Source organism: Trichosurus vulpecula, chromosome 2 (assembly GCF_011100635.1).
Source record: "Trichosurus vulpecula isolate mTriVul1 chromosome 2, mTriVul1.pri, whole genome shotgun sequence".
In the NCBI taxonomy this organism is placed as follows: Eukaryota; Metazoa; Chordata; class Mammalia; order Diprotodontia; family Phalangeridae; genus Trichosurus; species Trichosurus vulpecula.
In genome coordinates this window covers 336,057,934-336,070,565 of record NC_050574.1, presented here as the reverse complement: position 1 = coordinate 336,070,565, position 12,632 = coordinate 336,057,934, and the positions used below count along the sequence as shown (strand labels likewise).

At 40.4% G+C, this 12,632-nt stretch overlaps 1 protein-coding gene across 2 annotated transcripts in view; it reads right to left on the bottom strand.

Moving 5' to 3' along the window:
• The window catches only part of FBXO40 (F-box protein 40), a 49,969-nt gene that overhangs the window by 26,892 nt on the left and 10,445 nt on the right, over positions 1-12,632 (bottom strand). Inside the window, exon 1 of one of the 2 annotated variants that reach the window (XM_036747526.1) lies at positions 9,115-9,431. The exons of the other annotated variant lie outside the window; for it this stretch is intronic. The gene's annotated coding sequence lies outside the window, so the exon portion shown is untranslated. Of the gene's footprint in view, positions 1-9,114; positions 9,432-12,632 lie in introns of those variants that run through there. 2 annotated transcript variants of the gene reach the window in all.

Genomic DNA, 12,632 nt, shown 5'->3' with positions numbered 1-12,632 from the left:
AGAGCCTAGCCTGGAGTCAAGGAGAACTGCATTCAAATGCAGCCATGATGCCGGACAAGTAATTTAACCCTTGTTTGCCTCAGTTTCTCATCTGTAAAATGGGAATAATAACAGCACCTACATCCCAAAGTTGTGAGGATCAGATGAGATAATAGTTGTAAAACACTAAGCGCAGTACCTGGCACATAGTAGGTGCTATATAAATGCTAGTAATTTTATTATCATCATTATTACTATAATTAATGAAATTGCTTTATTTGATTGTTGATGATTTGAAGACTGAATGCATGTAGATTTTAAAACATTGCTATAGAGGAGTGTTAAAGGGAAACACTAAAGCTCTGGTTCCATGGCTCTGGAGAGAAAAATCTATCTATTCTCAGCCCCATTCCAAGCTAAATCCAACAATTTCTTAACCTTTCCCAGACTCAGTTTCCTTAACTGTAAAATAGGGATGATAACAGCACCTTACCTCACAGAGCTGCGGTAAAAATCCAATGAGATGATGCATTTGAAGTGCGTTGCAACCCTTAGACCCGTATATTGCCTATTATTGGCCATTTTTTATTGAGTGCCCAATAGGGGTGGGGAACCTGCAGCCTCAAGGCCACATGTGGCTGCCTAGGTCCTCAAGTGCAGCCCTTTGACTGAATCCAAGCTTCACAGAACAAATCCCCTTAATAAAAGGATTTGTTCTGTAAAGCTTGGACTCAGTCAAAAAGCCACACCTGAGGACCTAGAGGGCCACATGTGGCCTCAAGGAGGCAGGTTTCTTACCCCTGAATCCATTCTCTTGAATGACAGCAATGGAAAGGCAGGAATGCAGAGTTGTCTGCTGAGATGTTAGTTGGTCCAGATCTTTTGCTTTTATTGGTATAGGGAGTTCCCTTTACCAATGACTACCAGCAAATATTCTGTAGCATTCTTAGGGAGTTGCCAGAATAAAGGTCAGTTTAACCGCAGTTTGCCTGTGGTTAAACTGCTGTCATTTATGTGGGTGTTGCCCTGGGCTTACTGTATCAATATCCTGTCCCTTCTAGTAAGTACAACCTAATGAAACGAACATCAGGCTGGGAATGAGGAGAGCTGGGTTTGAGTCCCAATCCTATCACTAGTTAATGAATTTTATCTATGTTCCTCCTCCTCCTCCCAAGGACTAAGGAAGTAAGAGCTGGGTGTCATTGGAGGCCTCTCACCCAAGCTACCTCCAAGGAGGAATGAAGTATAGTTGGGAATGTCTACCCAATAAACACCAGCCTTTGGAATGGAGCCTCAGGTATGGGCCACCTTAGTGTCCAAAGCCCAGCTAGGATCTCCTCCTGGGGTAGATGAGATGCTTAGATCTGGGGGCAAGGGAAGGATTAGAGAACCCTAAAGCAGCAGCATGCTCCACCTGTTCACCAGAGGTTTCATTAGGAGACTACATCCTATCAAGAGAACATTCCCTCCCTTTGAAGCTCCTGGCTCTTTCTCACTCATACCCAGTGTACCCAAGATCAGGGCAAAGGGATAAATGTCTGAGGTCAAATATAGACACAGGAGGGGGACCACATATGCACATATGACTAAGCTAATGAGATCCCTTCTACCACTTCCTTGCCCAACACCTAGCACTTACAATGGGGAATGCCTGCATCTGCTTTACCTGGGGCATGTTGAGGGAGGGGCCTGGTCCTTTGTAATGCCTAGCCTGGAGTTTGGCCTTATCCACCATCCCTTAGAAGAGGTGGCTTTCTGAGCTCACACTTGGACAAGATTTATGATGGTGGAAGGGAGAAGCAAATAGGTGGAAAGAAAGGTTTTCCTTCCTTCTTTTTTCACACCTAATTACCTAATTAGCAAGAATAACTACCTAAAGAATGAAATCCTCTCCTGAATCTTTCTTGATTTTCATAACCAAACTTCCCTCCAAAGTGGTCCACATACCTTACCCCTACTTTCTCTCTTCCCATTGATTTCTCAACCTATGATCATAAGATCAGGAACCTAGAGTTTTATGGAATCTCAGAGGCCATCTAGTCCAGCCCCCTCATTTTACAGGTGAGGAAACCAAGGCCCAGTGAGGTATAAATGATTTTTCCCAAGGTTACACATAGACAGTAAGTGTCAGAGATGGGATTTGAACCTCTCACTCCAGAGCCAGTATTCTTTCTACTATCTCCCTTCTTCCAATCTGTCTTCAGGTCTCACCACTTAATTGCAACTGCTCGGTCTAAAGCATCCACAAATCTCATAAATGCTAAAGACAATAGACTTCTCAGGGCTCATCATTCCTCACCTCTCTTCAGCTTTTGACACTCTCAGCCCATCCTGGATACTCTTTCCTTGGAGGTAGGGTGATATAGTAAAAAGAGCATTAGCAATGGAGGCAGAGGACCTAGGTTCAAATTCCTCCTCTGATGCTTACTTCCTTGGGCAAGTCATTTAACTTCCCTGGGCCTTCATTCTCATCTGTAAAATGAAGAGATGGAACTAGATGGCCTACATCTAGCTCTGCATTGATGATCCCATGATGGTTCCTCAGGTTCATGACAACTCTCTAACCTGATTCTCCTCCTATCCATATGATCTCATGTTCTCAATGTCCTTTGCTGTATAATATCCAAGGTCCTTCAATTTCCCTACATCAGACTTGGGTGTCCTCAATGGCTCTGTCTAGGCATCCCTTTTTTCTTTTTTCTATACCCATGTAACCTGAGTCTCAAAGCCCATTGACATGGGACTCTCTCCTCATTGGTGGAGATGAATGCCCGAATTCACATGATCTTTAAGTTTTTTGGGTTTTTTTTGAGTCAATGAGTCCCTTTAGATTCCAAAACTCTGCTGTCAAACAAGTCTGCTTGAATCTCTTCAAGTTTGGGGGTACTTTTGGCATCCAACTTTGAGAGAGGTGGATGATGCCAATCCCACTTCAGCTTGCTGAAGGAAAAGACTGTGGGAAGAAGCCAACATGAGAGAAGCTGGAAGTCTCCATCATGTACCTCTCTTCAGCTTGCTACAGTAGAGGCTTCAGGGAACTTCCCCTTGGGTGAGATCTAGGACTCTCTCTGTTAGCGGAGCTGAGTTATCTCACTCACAATGGGAGAGCATCTTCACTCTGTATTGTTTGGCATTCATTTTTTTGTGTATACTTTCTCTGATTTCTCTTTTGCTATCAACTTGGATCAATGGGCTTTGTTACTTACTATATGTGTTTATTGGGAAATTGATATTTGGTGGGAAAGGAAACAAACCTTGAATATAAGGCTCAGGGTCCGGCTTCCCCTAATAATGAACAGCAATCAGAAGTTTAGCTTGAATCCAAAAATCACATTCCCTAGACTAATAATATTTAAGGGTGCAGATAAATATAATTCTAGCCCAGTACTCTCTCCCTCTAAAGAGAGCAGAGTCTGGCCCTGACTTCCTGTATCCCTTCCTGACAGGAATGGAAGTCTCCCTTGGAGAATGGAGGGTAGGAAAGAGGCTACAGATGACAATTTTGTCTCCTTTTGAACCACACAGGACACCCCCATGCTACATGAGGAGGGACAGACCTCATTATACTCTTTTTCTTGGTAACTATTGGTCCTCATCTTTTTTGTGGTTGACTCCTAGATCTCTATATATAGCCTTTGTCTCTTTCTTGACATCCAGTCCCAGATCAAAAACTACCTGTTAAACATCTCTGTCAGAATGTCTCATAGATATTTCAAACTAAATATGTCCAAAACAGAAGTCCTAAAACTCTCCTTCCTACAAACTTCTCGATAGGGTACCATGATCTTTTCTGTCACCCTCACCTCCTCCTCTCTAATGTCCTAATAGTCACCAGGTCTTGTTAATAATACCTCTCCAACAACTTTTTGATCTATCACTTTCTCACCATTCCTATGGCCATAAGTGAAATTCAAGCCCTCTTTACCTCTTGCCTGGATTATTGCTATAGTTTCCTACCTGGACTCCCAGTTTCCTCTCTTTTTTTGTAATACCTCCATAGATCTGCCAAAATAATTCTCCTAAAACACTTTTTACTACATCTAGGTCTTGGTATTAAATTATGTATGTCTTTCTTACTGCTCAAGAAACTCTCCTAGCTCCTTATTACCTGTAGGACAGAATACAAATTCCCTGGTTTGGTTTTTAAAGTCCTTTATAGTCTGTCTCCAACCTACCTATCCAGGCATATTTTACATTATTCCTTCTTGTACTCTAGCCAAATTGGTTTGCTTGCTCTTCCTCAAACTTGACATTCTAACTTCTGCCTCTGGTTCTAGGATATCAGGGCAGTTTTCCTTTATGATTTTCTTCTAGGCTCTAGGATCATGGTTTTCAGGTAGTTCAATGATTCTTAAATTATCTCTCCTCAATATATTTTCCAGGTCAGTTGTTTTTTCTAATGAAATGCTTCACATTTTGTTCTATCTTTTTCATTATTTTCACTTTATTTGATTGTTTCTTGATGTCTTATGGAGTCATTACTTTCCATTTGCCCAATTCTAATTTTTAAGGAATTTTTTTCTTCAGTGAGCTTTTGTACCTCTTTTTCCATTTGACTAATTCTGATTTTTAAGGAGTCATTTTCATCAGTGAAAATAATTTTGTATTTATTTTACTATTTAGCCAATTCTTTTTTAAGGTGTTATTTTCTTCAGTATTTTTTTTGTACCTCTTTTGCCAAGCTGTTCATTGTCTTTTCATAATTTTCTTCTCTTGTTCTCATTTCTTTACCTAATCTTTCCTCTACCCACTCTTGTATATTTTGAAAATTATTTTTTAGCCCTTCTGGGAATTCTTGCTGGGTTTGTGTCCAATTCACATTGTTTGTTTTGCTTGTAATTATTTTGACTTTGTGTCTTGATTTTCCCTGTCACCATAGTAGCTTTTTAAGTTGGAGTTCTTTTTTCCTGTTGGCTTATTTTTCCAGCCCATTTCTTGACTTTGAACTTTTAAAGTTACACTCTGTTTCTTACATAGGAGGTGGAGGGAAGAGAAGGGTGCTATTACAAGCTTCAGGCTTTTTTGCACCACTTACTGTTTTCAGAACTAGTTCTGGGAATTTGGAAGTTTCTGGTACTTCCAAGGTGGGGTGATCCTTAGAGAGGTGTGGTCACTGCTCTCCTGATATGTGCTCTGGCCTTTACCCATGAAGGGCCCCTGATCCTTTGGGAATTGCAATTAACACTACTCTTTAGGGCCCTGCTCCATCAAGACCAAAAGCACTCCTCTCTGCCCTTACTCAGAAGTAAGTTTAGGCAATGGAGTTACCAAACAACCATCCATTCCTGCATTCAGTGCTAGCACAGGGGCTCCCTATAATCTCTTTCTGACCAATTGCCTGGTCCCTTTACCATCTCTGGCTTGAGAGCTCCCGAAGCATCTTGTGCTTCTACTGTCACCATTAAGTCCCATCACTAGTGTTGCAACCATGTGGACTCTGGGCCAGACTCTACCTCCTGTTATAGATCTCTGCTTCTAACCTTCTAAGTTGTCTTGTGCTGGAAGAATATCTTACTCTGACCCTCTGTTGGCTCTGCCACTCCAGAATTTGACTTGAGATATTATTTTAAAATTGTGAGGGGGGATGTTGGGAGAACTTGGCTGAATGCTTCCTCTCCTCTGCCATCTTCATTTGTGCTGCATCTTAAAGTATGAAGGTGATCTTAGGAAGGGGAGGTTATCAGAGAATGCAGTTCAGACATGGGGGATCGTTAATACAAAGGAGTAGAGATGGGATGTGAGGGATGTGAGGAACGGAGAGGCCATTTTGACTAGATCACAGAGTTCAGGGGGGAGGGGTGATGTACAATGAGACTGGAAAGATAGTTTGGGGCAAGGTTGTGAAGGGTTTTAAAACAGAAGAGCTTATCTTTGTTTTTAGAGGCAATAGGAAGCTACTGGAGTTTATTCAGAAAAAAAATCAGCAAAGCTAAGTCAGTACATTGAAAAAGTCTGACAGTATATGTGATGTTCCATACCCAGAGATCTTCCGGTTTTCTAAAGGAGTGATAGTAGGTGTCTTCTCATATCTCTTCTTTGGAACTAAACTTATTCTTTGTAATCTTGCAACATTAGCAGAGATGTTGAATTTGAGATGTCTTCAAGACATCCAGTTTGAAATATCTAATAGGTAATTGGTGACAAGAGATTAAAGCTCAGGGGAGAGATTGGGGCTGGATATATTTATCTGTGAGTCATTGGCATGGAGATGATAGTTAAACCCAGGGAAGCTGATGATGAGGTCACAGAATGAGAGTAGAGGGAGGGGAGTGGGGAGAGTGAATTCAGAATAGTACTTGGAAAAGCACTGAAGAGTAGTCTATAGAAAGTCTATAGTAACGTAGAGAATGAGTTGAAGAGGGAGAGAAGCAATGGTAGGAGTTTACAATTAGTTAGAGGGAGGTCAGAATTCTTAATGGAATCTTTTGGGGTAATAGTGATACCCAGTGTGTGATCCCTGTGCATGGCATGGAGTGAAGGAGTATGTCATGGGACTTAAGGAGGGTGGAGAGTTTGAAGGAGCATCCATGTGGGTGTTGAAGTCCCTTAGTATAAAAGTAGGACTTGGAGAGGAGAGGAAGACCATGACTCAGGTGAATTCCTTGAGAAAGGAGGAAGAATAATTTGGGAGCCAATATACAACTACCACCATTATTTTTATTAGGAGGGATATTTTGATACTGTGAACTTCGAAAGAGGAAAAGTTGATAAGTGATGGTGACAAAGGGAGTGTCTAGAAGTGGAAGTACAGAGCAAGGAGTATTCAGACTCCTCTTTGAGGACCAGTGTATCATGGTGTATGGTTGAAGGTACAGCCAGGGCTAGAGAAGAGGGCCAGGGATATATTGTAATCAGGAGAGAAACAGATCTCTGTGAGGGCTAGTAGATGGAATCAGTGTGAAGGAAAAAGGTCTAGGGCAAAGGAACATTTGTTTATTATAGAACAGGAATTCTAGAGGGTACAATGCAAGCAGTGTCGGACTGGTCCATGGATGGGATATGGTCAAGGAGAACAGGGATGAGGGAACAGGAGGTGGGGGTGGGGATGGTTTTCTCTTCTGGGACTGTTGATTGATTATTACAGGAATAGGAAGAGAAACAGGTGGTGAGAAATGCTTACTCATAGGGGTAATAGTGAGTAGTAGAAGAAAACATTTAGCTCTTAAGGGCTAGGAGGTGAAGGATACTCTGGCCTGCAGAGGGTACTATGTTGGACTTGGGGCTCAGTGGTGCTATTGTTAAGAACCTGCTTCAGGCACTCCTCCGTTGGAGTGGCCATGGGAGGGTTGGGGCAGGGGCAGAGGCAAGAGCAGTGGGTGGGTGGTAGTAATACAGCCAGGTCCTCTCCAAGCCTCCATTCATGTTGCACTTCCTATAGAGCTTTCCCTGATTCCCATGGTTGTTAATGCTCTATATTTCTCCTTAACTAATCATGTAAATACTTATCCTTTTCCATGCTTTATCCCTTAGGAGAATGTAAGATTGCTGAGGAAAAGGCCTTTTTTTGTTTTGTCTTTTTATATTCAGTCCCTAGAATAGTGCCTTCTATTTAGTTGGCATTTAATAAATGTGTATTGGATTGTTTGGGATGGTTATTTGAAGCTATTAGATAATCTGCAGAAGTGAGTCTCTACCCTTTACTCATGAACTTTTATCTCAGGGTCTCTGTATCCATCTCTCATCCACTCATCTTAAGGTGCTTTTCCTAGGTTTTGTTCCTGGTGTAAACATCCTTAGTTATAAGCCCTAGGTACCAGAGTTTTTTCTCCACTGATTTAGCTTTCGGAAAAAAAAGCAACAAACCAGTGTCACCTCCACAACATGATAAGACATTGAAGTAGGACTTTAGTAGAGCAGCACACTACCAAATAAACACTAGAAAGAGAAATGGCCCTGGAGTCAGAAGACTTGGGTTCAAATCCTACACTTGATATTGTCTATGTGACTTTGGGTAAATCAGTTAACCTCTCTGGGTCTCAGTTTCTTTATCTACAAATGAAGGGTTGGACTAGATGATCTCTGAGGTCTCTTTCAACCATGGATCTGTAATCCTCTGTTCCTATGATCCATATAAATCCAAAATTCCTGGATTTATAGCAAGAATGAAGGTTGGTTCAATGTAAGGAAAACTATAAACATAAGAGTATATTAAAAATATAAACAAAAATACACGTGATTATATCAAAAGATGTTTTAAAAAGCTTTTAAAAAAAACAGAATTCAATCCTAATTCTAAAAAGCTCTGAAAGTTCTCAAGACTCTGGACTTGCTAGAGCTCTCAAGTGAGCTAGGTTCTGGGCATTTGGAAGTTTTTGGTGCTTCCAAGGTAGGTATAATCCTGGGAGAGGTATGGTCACTGCTTTCCTGGTCTGTACTCTTGTCTTTACCCAAGAAAGGCCCCCAATTCCTTTATAAATAGACATCTCCTTAATATAATAAATACTGTCTATAGAAAACCAACAGCCAGCATTAAATGTGACCGAGAAAGGCTAAAGGATTTTCCAAAATGATCAGTGGTAAAGGATGTCTATCGCGGTGACTGTTATCTGATACAGTAGAAGAAATGCTAGTAATAACATTGACAAGGACGAACAAATGAGAGTATAAGTATAGACAAAAAGGAAACAGAACTATCACTTTCTGCATCTATTTAGAAAACCTAAATGACTCAATTAAAAATTAATTGAAACAAAAACCCCACCAAAGCTTTGAGATAGCAAATAAATCCATGTAATTAGCATTTCTTTATATTATTAACAAAACCCAGCGGGAAGAGATATACAGAAAATTTCCATTCAAAATTACAGAACACATTTGGGAATCTACTTACCAAGATGAGACACGGGAGCTGTAAGAATGCAACTAGACAACACTCTACAGAAATAAAGACCTGATAATTGGAGATGTTATTTGTTTACAGTTAGACTGAGCCAATATAATAAAAAGACAACATCACCTAAATTAATATTCTCATTCAGCCCATATCTATCAAACTACCAAAAGAGCAAGAACTTTAAAGAGCAAGAAAAAAAAAAACAAAATTTATCTGGAGGCACAAAAGGTCTAGAATCCAAAGAGAAATAAAGAAAAGAGTGTGAATAAGGCCAAGCAATTGCAGTTCTCAAACTATGTTACCTAAGAGTAATGCAGCCCTCTCTTCATATTGTTAAGTTCCAGTACTGGTCTACCATTTCGTGATCACCAGGCTTACTTCACTCCCAGCTTTCCCTAGAACTCTCTGAATTACATCTCCTTGTCAGCAGTCTTTTAATGCAGCATCAACCTCTTTTTTGATTGGTGAGTCATAAGGTACTTAGGCCATGGTCATTTTACTCTCAGCCCCTGTCTCAATTGTTATTAAGCCTTAATCACTGAATGGGCCATCTTCAGTTGTTCTGATCTATGTCTGGTCACTGCACCCAGACAGCTCAGGAGGAGAAAGTGAAGCTGGTGACTTTGCACAGTCCTTTCTCACTTAAATCCAATTCACTTGCATGTCATGGCATCACCTCCCTGATGTCATGGTCCTCTTCGAGAACAGAGGACAAACAACAACCTCTGTTAGTAGAAAAGGAGCTGCCCTCTGGGGACCAAACTGAAACTGGCCAGTTGGGCAACATGTTCTTTCTCTTTCTTTCTTTTCTTTCTTTCTTTCTTTCTTTCTTTCTTTCTTTCTTTCTTTCTTTCTTTCTTTCTTTCTTTCTTCTTCCTTCCTTCCTTTCCTTCCTTCCTTCCTTCCTTCCTTCCTTCCTTCCTTCCTTCCTTCCTTCCTTCCTTCTTTCTTTCTTTCTTTCTTTCTTTCTTTCTTTCTTTCTTCTTTCTTTCTTTCTTTCTTTCTTTCTCCTTTCTTTCTTTCCCTTCTTTCTGTCCACATTGGGCATCACACCCTTTAAGCCCAAATCACTCTGGCTCTCAGTGATTGGCCAACAAAAGGTCCCATGCCAAGCCCTACTTGGTCATTGTTTGGGTCCTGATTGGCTCAGAATTAATGTAAATAGCAATTGTTTCTGTTTTAGTCTTCCCCTCCCAGATCAATTTTTCAAAATATTTATTTATTCATTTTAAATTTTTGACTAGGTAAAGAGGCCATTCTCTGACTCAATTCCTACTAAACTTAATCTCTGTATGGGCATTGCCTCAGTCAAACTGAGACCTGTTAAAGACCTTAGCTTGAAAAGGCCAAGGTTGCCCCTTGTATCCTGGGCCATCTCCAGTTGTTTTGATCTATATCTTGCCACTGGATCCAGATCTAGGGAGGAGAAAGTGAGGCTGATGACCTTGCACAGCCCTCCCTCACTTAAATCCAATTCACTTGCAGGTCATAGCATCACCTCCCTGATGTCATGGTCCTCTTTGAGATGGAAAGACAAACGACAACTCTCAGCCCCACTTTGAACTCTCTGGACTTCTCTATCTCCTTTCCAGCAAGCCTTACCTACCCCACCCCACCCCGCTATCCACCTCCTCTTCATGCATCATCTTCCCCCATTAAGTTCTTCGAGAGTAGTGATGATTGTCTTTTTAAATTGTATTGGAATCCCCAGCACATAGTATAGTGCTAAGCACATGGCAAGTGATTAATAAATGCTCTATCTAATTATCAAAATCATGTAATATTGGTTAAAAAATGAAAAGTTAAGCAGTGAAACAGTTTAGGTATACAACGTATAGAAAGAAGTAAATGAATATAGTAGCATCTTATTTATTATACCCAAAGTACTATTCAACAAAAACTGCTGGGGAAATTGTAAAGTAGTCTGGCAGAAATTATAACTACAGTAATGTCACAATGTATACCACCGAAAGCTCCAAAGGGATACACAACTTAGATATCAAAGGTCACATCATAAACAAATGAGAGGATTGAGGAAGGAAAAAAAAAACCATTTCACAATTGGAGAAGGAGTCGGAGGAAAGAAAGGGGCTAATATTAAGGTTTTCAGGGGGAAAAGGGCCATAAAAGTATTTGAGATAGAACAGAATGAAGGCCAGACAAGTAATATGTTATATGTTGAATTCATTTCATACTTAAAAGGAAACGGAAGCCATACATAATAGAGATTCAAGGTTTCAGGTACAGTTCTCTTTTTCTGTTCTTTATATATGGAAATGCTCATTTCATTTGGGGTTTTCTAAGTTTAACATACAGTAAATGAAATATAAAAGTAGGCTGAATTAGTGCACAACAATTCATTTGGAGCAGCATTTGCTTCTAAATATGGGGATTGTGATGGGTAGCAGAAGCTGACCAAGTCTCTGCACTTTAAAATTCCTAGAACCAACATAGAGTCCTCTAATTCTAATTATTGCAATGAGCAGCCCCTGTTTATTGTGTAAACTAGGGAAAATCACTTCACCACATTGAATTTCCCCATGTAAAATGGGACTGATTGTCCCTGCTTTGTCTATCTCGTGGGATTGTTGTGGAAATTAAGCCAAGTTCCAACAAGACACATGATTGGCAGAAATCCATTCCTTGCAAGAAATAAAATGAAAGGAAGATGCAAAATAAAGGGTTGTATTCTAGGACACCAGAAAAAGCAGATTATAGCATGAAAACCTCATTAATTCTACCTAAAATGTTAGACAAACAACACCAGAAAAGGTAAATTCTACATCTGGAGTGTTGAAGAAAATGGGAAGGGAAGGCATGTTGGGGTCTGGGAGAAAAGACCTACTAGAGGTGGGGGGAGGCTTGTTCCAGGACAGGACAGGCTCAGCTCTGGATACTAGAAAAAGCCAGTGACAACAGGGCATGAGGTCCTGTATAATTCCCCGTCTGCTCCCCAGCTGCCAAGAATAGGTCTCCAGAAGTGGCAGCTACAGTGAGCCAGCCTCTGACTCATTCTCCCCAGAAAGAAACATCTGTGGTAACAAGGACTGCGGACTTTCCCTTCTGATTCCCTACTTCCCTCTTTTAGATTTAAGGGATTAAAAAAGGTCACTTAAAAAGGTCCAGTAAATTGGACATATTGAGGCTAGCAGCATTTCTTAACGTGTGCTTAAAATACTGGCAGAATGTTAGGACGAAAGAAGACTAAGATTCTGGCCCCAGAGGGTGGGTAGGATTATCTTAAATGGGTAGGGGACTACAGACCTATGATTTCATTGTTATAAGGAACTCCCTGGTGAGGAAACACCCTTTACTGATGCAGATTGGCACCTACTCTACAAGTTATGGTCTTATAGATGCTGCCTATAGCACCTAGAGATAAATGACTAGCCCAGAATTACATGGCTGGTAAATAGAAGAACCAAGAGCTGAGCCCATGCCATTGCCAGAATTAATGAATAGGAGTTTCAAAAAGGCAAATTTAAGGTTGGTATCAGAAAAAAAAAAGCTTCCTAATAATTAAAATGATACAAAATAGAATGGAATGCCTTAGGTAGGCTGTAGCTTCCCTCTTATTGTAGGTTGCCAAATAAATATTGGATAGTCACTTATTGCTCATACTATAGGGTGAATTTTTGTTTCAGTGTGGATCGGATTAGATAGATGGACTCTGGGGCACCTCCCAATTTGGAGATTTCTCTTTCTTCTCCTTTTTAAAAAATGGTTTTAAAAAAATTTTTAAAGGAAAAAAATTTTTTTTTGCCTTCTTCCACCCTCTACTGCTAAAAAGAGGAGAGTCTCAAAATACTGTTTTTCAGTT